Source organism: Felis catus, chromosome A2 (genome assembly GCF_018350175.1).
Source record: "Felis catus isolate Fca126 chromosome A2, F.catus_Fca126_mat1.0, whole genome shotgun sequence".
In the NCBI taxonomy this organism is placed as follows: domain Eukaryota; kingdom Metazoa; phylum Chordata; class Mammalia; order Carnivora; family Felidae; genus Felis; species Felis catus.
This window is the reverse complement of record NC_058369.1, coordinates 127,069,924-127,085,443: the sequence shown is the minus strand read 5'-3', so window position 1 is coordinate 127,085,443 and position 15,520 is coordinate 127,069,924. Positions and strand designations below refer to the sequence as shown.

General features: G+C 40.4%; 1 long non-coding RNA gene across 2 annotated transcripts in view; it reads left to right on the top strand.

Moving 5' to 3' along the window:
• Positions 1-230: 230 nt before the first annotated feature.
• LOC111557293 overlaps positions 231-15,520 on the top strand; it is a 30,270-nt gene continuing 14,980 nt past the window's right edge. The window contains exons 1-2 of one of the 2 annotated variants that reach the window (XR_002737251.2): positions 231-636; positions 9,696-9,794. This is a non-coding gene — a long non-coding RNA (uncharacterized LOC111557293). Of the gene's footprint in view, positions 637-1,998; positions 2,373-9,695; positions 9,795-15,520 lie in introns of those variants that run through there. The other variant, XR_002737253.2, reaches the window with a different exon arrangement.

Sequence of the window (15,520 nt, the reverse complement as noted above, 5' to 3'; positions counted from 1 at the left end):
TAATTGTGTAACACGGGGAAAGCCAGTCCCTCTCAGCAGCAGTTCTTAATTGAAACCACTTTTCCTATAGGGTTGCGGTGAGGATTAGAGAAAAGGTATGGAAGAGACTGGGAGCACAGAAGTTTAAAAAAAAAAAATGTTGCTAATTTTACATTCTCTATGCTTAAGCAAATCGGTCAGATGTTTCCCTCTGAGACAGTGTATCATATAGCTCATGGGCTTGAGGAATTCATTGTGAGTTTCAGTTGAAATTTACTATCTGTGTAACCTTAGGCATTTCACATAACCTGTATCAACATCAGTTTTCTTGTTTGTGATGTTGAACCCATCGAGTTCTTGTGTTAAGTGACAAAATGTCAAAAGGTGTATAATGTCAAGCACACAGTCAGGCACAAACTCAGAGTCCCCTCATCTTGTCTTGCTTCCAGTCTTCTTCCTCCATGTGTTCCAGGTTCCTTATAGAGATGAGGCATTACGGAAAGTGGCTGGGGGTTAAACGACGCAGGTTAAAAAACCAGCTTCTCATTTTTCTTTTCTAGAAAAATCAAAGTCTTCTAACGATAACATGAGCCAATCTATGCCTCAGACTATGGTCTGCACCGGTGAATTACAGCTGTGGAATCTCTGTACAATTTGGTAAGATGACTTCCTTGGAAAAATATCATGCCCTTCTTGGAGTGGGTGGAGTTTATCACGGCACTTGTATCTGTAATTCCATGTAAACCCCTTGGTGACCATGGAGGGTGAATGCTGTACTAAGGTTGTGACTTATTCGTAGGTTACACAGGATGTGTGTGCAGAGCTGTAAGGAGATGTCCGCTCTAAATAACTTTCTGGATCTCATTCAACCTTCATTCCCCTGTATTTTCTGTCCCTATGAGCTTAGTACTAACTCTTGGAGAATCCCATATTCCTGGATATCAATTCTCCCACTTGCCTGAGGTTCTCAGAGTCTGGTTTGGACCATTCATTCCCCAAAGTAACTCAGGCAGCCTAACCAGGAATGTGATCAGGCCAGTCGCTGGCCTCTGATTTGGCCTGGAATAAGATGACTATAAAGGCCAAGTGCTTTAACTTGGGGGATATGAACTGGTTATTGAGAGGATTAAAAAAGATTCACTGTTGTGTTTGGGGAGGGCAGGAAGGGATGTACCCTGCTGTGGTAATTTCTAATTAATCAGACTGGCTCGGGGCTGCGGGTTCGGCTCTGTAAATAGAAAGCAGATGTTGCCGTGGGGCTGCCAGAGGAAGGAAAACAGCCGAAAAGCTTCAAGCTGGGACAGTTTCAATGCAAAGGATTTGAAGAAGTGATGAGGAAGTTTTTAGATATTGTATTTTATTAAAAGTAGTAGTGGGCATGTATAGTCATAACACCTTATTCTTTCCAGAGAAAAGCTGCCTAAAATACGTTTCAAATAAACTTCCCCAACCTCCTTGTCAAAACCAAAAAGATTTGAAGATACAGATAATTATAAACTGGACTTAGAAACCAGCCTGTATTTACAAAGTGCATTCTTATTTTCTCAAAAGTAAGATATGCATTCAGAGCATCTACCGTGTGCCACGACTTCACGGCAGATAGCTCCTTGAATTCTCATAAAAATCCCGTGAAAGGGTTGGCTTTTATTTTTTCTAATGATCTTCTAGCTGAGGAAAGGGAGGCAAGGAGAGTGACGCAAGCTTCTCTGGGCAACATCGGGGCAAGGGGAGGAGCTGGGGGAGGCCCGGGGCTGACAGGCAGAAGCTGGGGTGGAGCCTGGTGAGCTGAGCTCTGACTCTGACTCTGACTCTGGGCCCACCTGCCTGGTCCAAATCCCAACTCTGCCTGTACTGGCTGCAATGCCTTGAGCGAGTCACTTAAGCTCTCGGTGCCTCAGTGTCCTCACCTGTAAGGTAGGGATGAGAGACCAAATATACAGACGGACAATGGTCAGACCATGTGTGACAGTAGAACTCTGGTCTTCTGCATCTGCAGCAACCAGTCCGGGAAGCCAAACCACAAGGTCTGCAGCGTGTGGCCAATGACTGCCAGCTTCTCTAGTTTTTTACCCTTCCTTCCGATTCAGAACCAACCAGAGAAATCCAAGTCTGCTCCCCAAACAAATCACGTAAGATGCGCGACGTCAAATTAGCCCACCTCTTGCTTCCCTGCCAACAGCCTCCAGTCAGAGCCTACCTGAAGACGGCCCGTCTTTAAAGCTTTCCCACCCCTCTGACTGCCTCTGAATCTACCTGATGCAAGTGATGGTGACTGACTCCTCTCCTACAGCAAGCCTTGAACAGCTTCTGTTTGTTCTCATTGGGGTGGCCTTTGTTTATTTCCACAGGGATACTAACAGCACCGATTCTGTAGGAGTGCCGTGACAATGCAGGTAAAGGGCTTAAAGCAGAACCTGGCACATATGAAGTACCCACAAAATAGTTTTTTTTTTTAATTAGTAACTTCACAATGGAAAGTGGTAAAACAGATTCCAATAAATTACTTGCACATGAAAAAAATTAAGAACTACTGAGGGATGGGTATTGGGGGAGATACTTAGTTGAGGCTCTTCTCTGACCTGTCCTGGGCAATATTGTTGATATCCCTACTCTGTAGAAGAGGAATCTGAGATTCAGCAAGGCTGAAATTTAAAGAAGTCAAACTCCTAAGTCCCTGTTATTTCCACTTCTCATGCTCACATTCTCTAATGATTTTTTTTCTTTTTTAAGTTTCCCTTGGAGATGTCTGCCTTTTAGGGGTTTGTGTAGTCTCGGCCTTTGTATGAGAACAGAGTGGGTAGGTCACATGACTCCCCGATTTGTGACTCCGCCAATCATATTTATATCATGCAGTAATATTATGGCAGGACTTTCTGAAAAGGTAAAGATGTCACTGGGTTGAAATTAAATTGTTTGGGTTAATCCCCTAGAGAGCAAGACCCAGAACAAAGTATTTCCCTGGCACAGTGATGGTTGGATAGGAGTTAGGAAACCAAATTAACTGGTGCAGTGGGAGACAGACATTGTACATTACCATATTAAAGGCTTTTTAAAGGCAACAGAGGAAAAGACAAACCGTCTCCAGAGAGTTGAGCCTTCTAGTTTCAGGTGGTGCTCCTTTCTTAGGAAAAAGTAAACGATTTGACAACTTTGGAGCAACATGAGGAATAAAAAGAAGTAAAGGAGAAAATGAACACCTCTGTTTCATAGTAAGAGTACATTTTGCTATAGGAAACAAAAAGCTGTGAAATAGCCCTGGGAACCCCATACATGGGGAGAAAGGTGAATAAGCAAATATTTTAAAATAAAAGCTTCAATAGCCAAGTTAGTAACGGAACTTAGAGTACACAGGAGGTATTTATACTCTTTTGACACATATTCTAACCAGAGCGTTGTATGTATGACTTTTAAGCAAAAGTAATGGCTCACTCATCCATTGCATTTGTGTAAATTAAAAAAAATGTGTTTTTTTGTTTGAACTGGTAGGTTTGATGAGGTCTATGAGAAATCCCATATTTAACTCCCTTGCTTCCCTAATTTCCATGATAAAGATCAAAAAAATTAAGGAATAGTCTGGAACGTGATGATCTGACATGTGAATGTCTTGTGAAATGATTACTACAATAAAGTTAATTAACATCTTCATCCCTTCACATAATTATCATTTTTCATGGTGATAGCTTTTAAAATCTATTCCCTTAATTTTCAAGTATATAATACAGTATTGTTAATTATAGTTACCATGGTATATATTTGATGGGATTCTTTTTTAAATACTTCAAAAAAAGAAAAAAAAAGTAAATATTGCAGGATCTTGATAATTGTTGAATCTCGGTGCTGGTAATATGAGGGTTTGTTGTATTGTTCTTTACCTTTTGGTGTATTTGAAAATGTTCGTGTTAAATTTTTTTTTTTTATTATATCACTAACATTTCAGTCAAAATGGATGTGTTCATCATTTGATCTACAATGAGCAGCCTCTGGAACAGAGTATTCTTTTTTGGATTATCTACTTCAAAAGTTACCACACATAACTTTTGTAATATTAGACCTGTAGGTATTGGTCAAGGGATCTGCCTCGCACCAGGTCATGGCCCCTTTAGGGGTAGTTCACATCCAATTTCTGGTGCCAATGGCCCCCTTACCCCAATTTGAGATGAGTTTGAGAAGCTTTCAAGCCCCCCAAGAGATGACTGAGAGCTTTGCTGTGGCTACATTGCAGTTTACCTTCTCCCTCTGTTCAATCTCGTCCCTCTCCTCTCCCACAGGTGTTATTCCTAAGAGCAGTAGCCAATCAACCCCCTACACGCAGCTCTCGCCCTAGGCTTCTGTTTCCCAGGAAACCTGGCCCAAGCCGGCATGCAATGACCTCCACTACTTGTTGTTGAATGAAAAACACAAATTGCAAAACCGCATGAATAGAAAGATTCTTTGCAAATAATGATAAGAAAACCCAAAAGCATACATTTCTATATGGATGTAAATATACAGAAAAAGATATAGAAACATACACACACATGCATATACATCTTTTTAATTTGGGGAAGGGAAGTGAGTTGGGAAGATGTTAAGGGCAGTTTTTCGTTTTACTTGAATCGCTTTAACCTTAATAAGATGAATTAACTTGTTATTTGTATTACTAAAAGTAAGTCAATAGTTTGTTCTTTTCAAACATGCAATAGAAGCTGCCTTCAGCAGATGGGGAAACTCTAGACACATGTGAGTGCATAAGAAGATGAGATTAAGACTCCCAAAAGCCAGGCCAAAAAAAAAAAAAAAAAAAGACAGCTAATGTGCAATGTGCAGAAATATAAAAGACATGAAAAGTAGACCCAGAGGATTATGTGAGTGTATGTATGTGTGTTTCATCTGAAAGAGAGATTCCGGAAGCAAGGCAGAGCAAAGGAGCAGAAGCAATCATTAAACAAATAATAGAAGAAAAATGCCTTGATTTGAAAAGCCTGGAGGCGTCAGAGCAAAAGGGTCTCTAAGTACAAATATCTGAAAAGAAATACAAAAGAGTCTCTAGGCAAAATGTCTGAAAAGGAATGCACATCTATGTGGTAGAAGGTTTAAGCTCAAATGACAAAGAGAAACATCTTACAGGAATTCAAGGATTAAAAACAGGTTGTCTCCTAAATATAAAAATAGCTCAGTTGGCACCAGACTTGTTAAAAATACCACATGCTGAAAGTCAATAGAGAGTAACCACAGCATTTGAGAAGGAAATATGTGACCTAAGGGTTTCACATCTAATGAAGTGATATTTAACATGTGCAAGAGCCATCAGAAGAGAGTCTCATACATGTAAGAACTAAGAAGCATAGCATCCACATATTTTCCTTAATAAAAATTAGTGGAAGAAGTATTGATGCACAAATGCTCCAGACCAAAAACTTGAATCTGGAAGTTGGCTAGGAAATTAATGGAGATGAGCAATAAAATAAGTAAAATTTTGAATTCATCTCAATAATTGATATTAACTTGGAATACGACAATGCAAATGTCAAGAGTAATTCTTTAATGTTCATAATGATGAGGTTTTGGGGTGATGGAGGAGTGGTTCAGAGCCGATGGCCAAGAAAGAATTCTTGAACATGTCTTTGGTGCAAAAGGTGATTTTATTAAAGCACAGGGATAGGACCCATGGGGCAGGAAGAGCTACATGGGGTTGTGATAGGTAACACACTATATACCCTCAGGTTGGGAGGGGGTCAGGGGTAGAGTGAGTCTCTAAGGAATTTTGGAAACAAGGTTTCCAGGACATTGAGGGGCTAGCTGTTGCTAGGGAAACACCATTTATTACCGTTTAATAAAACCTCAGTCATGAGACACTTCAGATGTATATCAGGAAGCCATAAGCTTGGAATATGATTGCCAGCATCTGTCTTGGGAGAGTTAAGATAAAGGAAGTAGACTCACGGGATCCTCGAGGTTGGAATAACGTTAAGCTAAGATTCTCTTTTGCCCCTAGTAAAATGTCATCAATCCAGGTAGCTGAGATCCTAGGGGGAGGCCGCTCTGCCAGTTTCAAGGACTTGTCAATGGACTGTAGGCAGTAAGGGAATGCAACTTTTCATTTGCCTTAGTTTCCCACATTACCATTGCAAGCACTTAAACCCCTTTCCTTTGTTATTGAGTAGCCAAGAGTGTCCGAGGAATATCACACATATTCCACCTTATGGGGAGGGGAATGCTGTTCATCTGTATTTTGCCTTCAGCTTGCCCCCTACTCCCTCATCAATAACATAAAAAATCATGACAATTCTTATTAATCTGGATGGAAAGCCCACTGTCTATTGACAAAACCTAAGGAGAGATGCTAGGCAAAAAGGGAGGAAGGAAAGAGAAGGGTACTATAATCTGTTATGTTTATACAAATATCAAAACTGCATTATTTCGTCCTTGGTATTAATTGAGAAATATACACTTTTTCAATTTAAAGACTATCATTGGCATGCCAAAATGACAAATTTTAATTTCTAAAAAAATAAGGAAAAAATTAGGAAAATTTGTCCTATGAAAGAGAAAAATAGGAAAAGAAAAAAAAGCAAAAGAGGAGGAAAATATGTTTAAAAGTACAAAATAAGATGACAAATTCAGAAAGAAATTAATTGTTAAAATGAATATGAATATATTATATAGAAGTATTACAAACAAAAAAATAAAATATTTTAAAAATATATTAGGAGAAATTGACAGAAAATATGACAAATAGGAAATTTCACTATGGATGTCCAAGAATCTGGAGAGTAGTAGAGAAAACTATAAAGTTTACAAAATCAATGTAATTAATAAGCTTGTATCTCTATTTTTATCTATCATGAATTACACTAATTACAACCATTGATAGTACATTTATAAAAATTGGTATCTTGAGCCACAGAGCAAATCTCAATAATTCCAAAAAAGACATTATACGAACTGATTTTTTATCACGGTACAATAAAATTGAAAGTTAATGGCAAATGGTTTTGAAAACTTCTACTTGGAAAGTGAAAAAAAACCCAGCTAAATAACACTGGAGCCAAAGAAGAAATCAAAACTGCAATTAAGGATGATTTAGAAAGTCATTGTAATGACTAGAATGGATTCATTTTAATGGGGTATGGCCAAAGCTATCTCAAAGACATTTCAAAAAGAGTAAGAATATATAGCTATGTTTTACCAAATACTGACCCTAAAAAAGGACTAATAAACATATAAACTGAAATTCATAAATTTGAAACAGAACTGATAGATAAAATAGATTTAATTCTGAGCAGGCCAACCAAGAAAACAAAGGAGAGAGAACAAAAATATACATCATTTAGTGTGAAAAAATATATATTACTGTAGAAACATAAATTCTTAGAGATGACAAGAAAGAGATCAAACAATGAATATAAATCAGTTACTTTCCCTATGATGAGACAAAGGCTTCACATTCAACAGGAATTTAAAACAACAATAACAACAACAACAACGAGAGATACAACTAAAGCAAATAATCTGAAAATTTTAAATGAAAGGAGGCAGAGATCCACCAAGTAAATACAATGAAGTTGGGGCGGCAATAGTATCTGACAATATAGAATCTAAGGCAAAGGATTAAATAAAACAAAGAAGCTTATTTTTAATGGAAAAGAGTACAATTGCAGTGGACATATGCACCTCTCCATGTCAAATAACACTTTTTTTAGGGTGCCTGGCTGGCTCAGTCGGTTAAGCTTTCGACTTCGGCTCAGGTCATGATCTTGCGGTTCATAAGTTTGAGCCCCACATCTGGCTCTCTGCTGTCAGTGCAGACCCTGCTTCAGACCCTCCGTCTCTCTCTCTCTCTCTCTCTCTCTCTCTCTCTCTCTCTCTCTCCTCCCCTGCTCATGCTCTCTCTCTGTCTCTCTCAAAAAAATAAATAACATTCATATAACACTTTCTTGTGTTAGTCCAGAAATAAAGGAAAACTAAAAGACATGAAAAACAAATGATCACAATTGGGATATGTATAGGAAAACCCTTGGAAAATCACTTTTTATGGGCTAGGGTTCTTTAACATTGCCGTATGAAAAATCATCCTATTCTTTGAAAACAAATGGAATTAATAAACTGTGGCAGTTTTTCCAAGCTCTATATTCCTACCCAGAAAGACTGGGTAATGTTTGCAAAATTTCTTTGAGCACTAGCTCTGTGTCTAGAAATGACACTTGTTTGCTGTTTAATGTTTCTATTAGAGAAAAAGCAAAAGCAAAGATAGTCCCTCCGTTAGCGTTTCAAATCTAATAGCATTACCATGTGATGTCATCCTTCAGCCCTCTAATTCCACCCCAGGAGAAATTTTGCCTGAGGGTTGACACTCCATCGTCTTTGAACTAGCCACCCTATAGAGCCCATCAACACTGACTCCTGTGTCAGGGTAAACTTTTATTCAAAGGAACTAGACTAACATAGAGTCCATGGGACTGCTTGGAGGGAGGAAAAACCAGCTTTATTTTTTTTTCTTCTTAGCAGAAGGATTAAAGCAATTTGGGTAATATTGTCCTGAGATGTCACATACTCTTACAGCAACAGAACTGCACACTATAGTACAGATGTGTGTGTTCGATTGAAGGAGGCAGGTAGGCAGGAGTGGGGCTCATGATTCCACCTCCCATATATCTCCATTCTCTCCCAGGATCAGCCAGCCTCGCGACGTGCAAACACACACAGACCCAGACTGTGAGTGAAGATGTGGCAGGTCAGAAGGAGCACCTCATGCCATAACTCTTCACCCTACAAGATAGGTGCCATGACTGCCCTGTTTAAAGTCTTGGCTGGGAAACTCAGGTGTCCAGGATGTGGTCACTGTGGGTTGATGTGCAGACAAAATGTGATGTGGGTCTAAAAGTTGGCTCCACCACTGTCTGTACAACCTCTGACAAGTCATTCAACTGAGACATTAATGTACATGCTAATCCCTGGAGATACAGTGATGATATAGTCATGAAGCTTACAGTTCGGCAGGATCCCGTATGTGACAAGGGAGCTACCTTGCAGGACCATAGGAAGTTTCAATGGGTTTAACATCTGCAAAGTAGGAGCCTGATATAGATTGGGGGCTCAACAATTGCCCCATTTTCTTTACCCTGTTCCTTCCCTCACTGCCTCATTTCCTTGCTTCCTGTGGCCACTCTGTTGCTCCATAGCCCCTCCAAATGAGACTGGGGAGTGAGATGGGAAAAGGCAGAAAATTTATATTAACAAAGCTTTCTATGTTGAAGACCAAAGTACTGGTGAGAGTGGATGCTAACTAGTCTGCTAACAATTTAGCTAAGGGTTTCTCCTGAATAGAAACAGCTCTGCCCATCAGTGAAATTTTGCCTGAGGTTTGACACATCATGCATTTATCCAGTTCCATCCAGTTAGAGCCAGGAGACACAATTAAAAAAACAAGTCACCTAAGTGTTTGTGCAAACTAATTAGAATAGATTCTTAAAGAGTTGTATGTTTAGTCTTTGTTGTCTTATGGCGTTGACTTTGACACAGACCTCTAATCTTGAAAGTCATATTAAACACAATATTAAACACATATTAAACACACTAAGTTCATATCAAATACATAATGAATAACCTGGCTAATGTAATCTGGCTTATTTCCCTGTACAGACATTTCTTTCCCTACTGAATAATAATAATAATAATAATAATAATAATAAATAACAACACCAACAATAATGCTCATTTGTATTCAACTTCCACAGTATCTGATCCTCGAATGAATGTAAGCTGCAAGCTCTTCTACCTTTATGACAGCCCTGAAACATTATATGTGAGATCCTGAGCTTTCTCAAAAGGCAAAGGTAAGAAATTTCTCCATGCAAGAAAAATCATTGAGAAATAGAGTGACTCTCTACATGACCAGCTACAGGCTGATATAAAGAGCTGTGTAACCAATGACATCCTACAAATGCACAGCCATAATTATTTTAGAATTTCAAATGGGAAGGGGAGTGGTGGTGATTTCCTTTTGTTGTCATTGCAGAGGGTCCTGGGGCATCTCCAGGACAGCAGATTCAGTCCTTTCTCATCACCATATTATGAACAGCTCAATCAGACTGCTGCTTCCTGGGTATTTCTTTTAAGTCCCAATTTACCCCCTTCTTGCTTTAAATGACAATATTATTGGTGGGAGTACTAATACTATAGCTATTACTTTGACTACTGCCTTTCTTCAGCACCCTTTCCATGCAAAGCACTATGCCGTGCATTACATAATTAGCTTATTTGGTTCTCTCCACTACCTGTGTGACTGGAATTATCATTGTCTTCATTTTCTGAAGAAGGAACAGGCTTAGAGCTTGTATGAGTTTCCTAGTGCTGCTGTAACAATTACTTCAAACTTAGTGACTTAAAAACAACATGAAGTCATTACCTTACAGTTCTGGAGGTCAGAAGTCTGAAATGGGACACACTGGGCTAAAACCAAGGTGTTGGCAGAGCTGCATGCCCTCCTGGAAGCTCCAGGGGAGAATATGTTTCCTTCTCTTTTCTAGTGTTCTAGAGGGTGCCCATGTTCCTTGGTTCCTGACCCTCATCCATTTTCCAAGCCAGCAATGGTGGGTTGAGCCCTCTCACACTGCATCACTCTGATCTCTCTCTGACTCAGTTTCTTACTTTTAAGGCCGCTTGTGATTACGATGGGGCTACCTGGATAATCCAGAATACCCCGCCCCTTTTTAAGGTCAGCTGATTAGCAATCTTATTTTCCCTCTGCCATGTAACATTTTCACAGGTTCTGAGGCTGAGGACATGAACCTCTTTTCAGGGGCAGATGGGGGACATTATTCTGCCTACCACAGAGATATCACATAACTTGCTACAGGTCATGGAACTGATAAATGGTATTTTCTTGAGTCAAATGTTGGTCTCTTGATTCCAAAGCCTCTGCTAGTAACCCCAACCCACACTGCTGCCCAGTAACATTCTACCAACAACATCATTTCCTAAGACCCTTTTCTGTGGCAGACACTATCCTAAATACTGGTGGTTCATATATGAATAAGAGTTAACCTCTACCCCAGAAAAGCTCACAAGCTTGGGGATGAGGGGAGAGTGGCTTGTAAATATTAATAAATAATTATAATGGTAAATGAGAAGTATATGTCAAAGACCGTGGGTACACAGAGGAGGGAGTAATTGACTACAGGAGTGGAAGGCCTTGTGGGATGGGGTTGGAGAGGATATGTAATGTGATCTAAAGGATAATTAATTCAGTAGGCAAGGAAGGAGGTGAGGAATGCTTCACGCACAGAGAATGATGATGGGAGAAAGGCTGAACAATGGAAGTGACCATCTGTGGGAAAAATCATTCATTTTGGTGGGATCAGGCTGAATATCTGAGGTGAAAGTGGAAACTAGGTTGGAGTGGGTTCTGAGAGAGAAGGGCCTTTCAGGACATACTGAAAGGTCAGGTTTCATGGTGGAGAAAATGGAGTGCCATCAAAAGATTCCAAGGAAGGGAGGATTATGATCAAACTTGCACACTGAGAGTTCTAGTCGGGTATCTTTGCAGAAGATGAATTAGTTGGAAGGTTGGGGGGATGCAGTAGGGGCTGAGGTCAACATCCAGGTGAGAGATGGTAAGAGACAAAGAATGGCCAGTAGCCATGAGAATGGAGGGTAAAAAGCATATCCAAGACATTGCTGAGATGGACTCAATAGACATTAAGACACTAATTGTGAAGGGTTATGGGGCAGATGGTGATAAGGTAAGTGGTGTCAAGAATTACCCAGAGGGGGCGCCTGGGTGGCTCAGTCGGTTAAGCAGCCGACTTCGGCTCAGGTCACGATCTCACGGTCCATGAGTTCGAGCCCCGCGTCGGGCTCTGTGCTGATGGCTCAGAGCCTGGAGCCTGTTCCAGATTCTGTGTCTCCCTCTCTCTGACCCTCCCCCGTTCATGCTTTGTCTCTCGCTGTCTCAAAAATAAATTAACGTTAAAAAAATATTTTTTAAATAAAAAAAATTAAAAAAAAGAATTGCCCAGAGGATCTCTAAGTTAAAGGTACACATTGACACCCTAAACAGATGTGGAATTTCATACAAACCCACCCTATCATTCATCGCCAAACATATTTGTAAACTCAGTGTCATAGATTTCTGGGGGGGAACATTCTCTCTGGAGCTTGACTCTCTTTACAAAATCATGTAGAAGGAATTCCTAATTATGGCCAAAGTGGTGCTTGATTATGAGGAGTGGGCGGGGGGGCGTGGATATTCATGTGAGAGAAAGAGAGAGAGAGAGAAAGAGAGAGAGAGAGAGAGAGAAAGAGAGAGAGGGAGAGAATATTTGGAGGGAAGTATGCCCTTTCTAAAACAACTGGTCATATAACTGAAGGATAAGGCTCCCCTTTCCCTCCTCCACGCAGAACTACTATGAGTGGAGAATCAGCCTTCTGCTTCCCTCCCGAGACACTGACATGTCCCAATTGTCTAAGGAAATCTGGGATAGGTCATCTGATGACCGGTTTGGCAGTGGCAAGATCTATTAGGAGGAACTAAATCTTAGGGGTGTATGTGTCTTAGGGGTGTATGTGTACTTGCTTATGTGTTTCTGTCTGTGTTTCTGCACATATATCCATGTGTATGTTCATGGTAGAGTTGCCAGACTTAGCAAATAAAAATACAGGGCACACAGTAAAATTTGAATTTCAAGTAAACGGCAAATAATTCTTTTCAGGTGGGTACGCCCCATATGTGTGTTTGTGTATGCAATATTTAAAACTCATTTATCCTAAAATATTGCTCATCATTTGCCTGAAATTCAAATGTAGAACCCATGTTTTTGTGTGTGAATTTGTGTGTGCTGTGTGGGACTCCGTGTTTACGTGTGTTTTGTGTTTGCTTATATGCCTTGGTGTTTGTGTGCGTGTGTGCATCTGGGTTAGCGGATGCCTAATAAGAGATTTAGCCATTCGTCCCCTGGAAAAAATAGAACTCTTCACATAGAAGAAAAAAAACAATCATATTTTTTCTATTATTAATTTTGACTTTGAACAAGTCACAGAAAAGTAAAGAGGTTGAACAGATTCATCCATTTAAATATTTATTGACCATTATAGGAGCAGAAGGTACAAAGGCAAATAATTCATAGAGGGCTCACAGTCTAGAGAAAGGACATCTATACAACGGATGAGGTTACGACGTAGTAAATGCCACGATAATCGTGCCAGCCGAGATCCCAGTGACTGCAGCAATACCTTTCACTTCTTTGTGTCTGTGTAGCCAGGGCAGCATGAAGACAACAGATATTTCAATGTGATGCTTTTATCACTTGGAATCTTTAAATTATGATTATTGGAAGCATGCTTGCTGCTCTGCTAAGCACAGATGATCACCCAGTCATTCAGCTGAGGGAAGCATTGCTCTATTCGTCAGGTTTGTTTGTTTTTAATACTAGCACTATTCGTGAAAGCCAAGAAATGTCCCTGAATTCTTCACTGAAAGCATTTATTAGCAGCCCTCTTGTACTGTCATCTTGGACAGTACACCTTGTAGTTTTAAAGGCCTGCCTGCTTCCCCTGCTAGGTATCCGAGCTCCCTCAGCGTTGGTTCCAGACGCTTCTCTGCCTCTCCTGGATTTTTTGCACTTTTGTTGTTCACCCACCATTTTCAGGACCTGTCTTTCAAATAAAATTAGCTGGGTAAGTGAGATATTGGCCATTCTGGCTTGAAATCTGTCTCAAGTGAGCATTCACACCCCTACAGAAAGCTGCCTTCATGTAATAATTGAGGAATTATGTAGGAGTGTCTGCATCCAATGGTGTATAGTTAGAAGACAGGCCAAGCTGCTACAGCAAAGAAGCCTCAGTGGTGGCAACAAGACAGAAGTGTATTTCTCACTCACATAGTAGTCTGAGCCCAAGCTGTCTTGGCTGACACGCAGTCCCAGAGGGACAAGGAGCCCAGTTCCTTCTGGCTTGTTGTTCTGCTGCCTTCAATCCGTGGCTGCTAGCCCACAGTTGGCTGTCACCAACATGGCGGCATCCCAGTCAGCCAAAAGAGGGAGAGGACGAGGAACACAAGCCCAGTTCCCTTCAAAGGCCAGACTTGGAAGGTACACCAGCACCTCCCCCCACAGATGCAGGTGAGAATGTGAGCTTCAAAAGAGACCAGAAATATGATCTTCATCAGGCTATCACTGTGGAAGAAAGGAAGAGTGGATATTGGGGCAACTAGTAACCTCTGCCCCAAAATCATCTCCCTTGAACCATTTAGAACACTCAGGGAAAATAGCCTTCAGAATATACCTGTCTGTCTATAGCTGTGCAGAGCAACAACCGACACTGAGCATTCGCTGTGTTCCAGATTCTGTGAGAATCATTCACTGTGTGTTATTTTACTTAATTCTGATAGGCAAAGAGCCTGAGAGGTGAAATGACTTACTCACTGATAATTATTGGTGCTAAAGGGAGCATTTGGTCCCATGACCTTTCCCACATGTCACCCTGGGTCATATAATCCACTGGTGACTATGTGAATGCCTTAGCTAGGTGCTGGATTCTTGGTTGCCAGCTCAGAATCACTACCATCCCCATCTACGTCTCCTCTGCATTGCAGAAGCAAAGCAGGAACTACATTTCCCAGAATGCCGTTCTCTGCAGGATCCAGGTAAAAGCATCAGTGAGAGATATCTGGAAGCAGAAGAGAAGCAGAGGCCTTATCCTGCAGAGGTGATTGTGTCTAGATGCATGGTCAGATGCAGCTTCACAACAGCTTTCCACCAGTTCTTGAGAATTTCTGGCTTTGGTGTTTCATGCTGAGATCATGGAGGGTTGCTTCTCTGACTTTCACACCTTGGCCCTTCCAATGGTTACATAAATAAATCCCTGATGACTATGTAAAACTCTCCATACTGATCCCTCACAGACACAGAACGTAAGATGGTGAGATCAGGCAGAATTCTTTGTGTATAGCAGAAAGAACACTAACATTGGAACTGAATGAACTGGGTTTGAATCTAGCTTTCTCAACTCACCAAGCATGCACTTGGGCACACCACTGAAATTATGAGAGCCTCCACATTTTTCATTTATCGGATGGAACACCATTATCTATAAAATCATTGGGAGGATCACATGTGGTAAAATATTATAACAAGTAACACAACACGATAGTACAATATTCTTGTCATTATTACTTAATAATAACCAAGCATATTATTCACATTCTCATGTAATTCTAAAACAACTCTTATTACTATTATCATTCCTATTTTACAAGTGAGAAATCTAAGAAACAGAGAACTGAATTACCTTACAAGTGACTCACAGCTAGCTCCTGACAAAACCAGAAATTGAACCCCTGTCTCTAGTTCTAGAGCTCACACTCTTAACCACTATGTGTTGAGCTTCCTGTTAATACACATTTCAACTAGCTTGTTTATTTCCGCCTTCTTCCTCAACAAAGAGTTTACTAGAATTGCCAACAAGAACTAAGTCCAGAGAAGAGACTTTATGGGCATCCACTTATGTGAGCAATGTCCTAATAATTTCAAGAATCCAATACAGAATTGGTCCATCTGGTAAG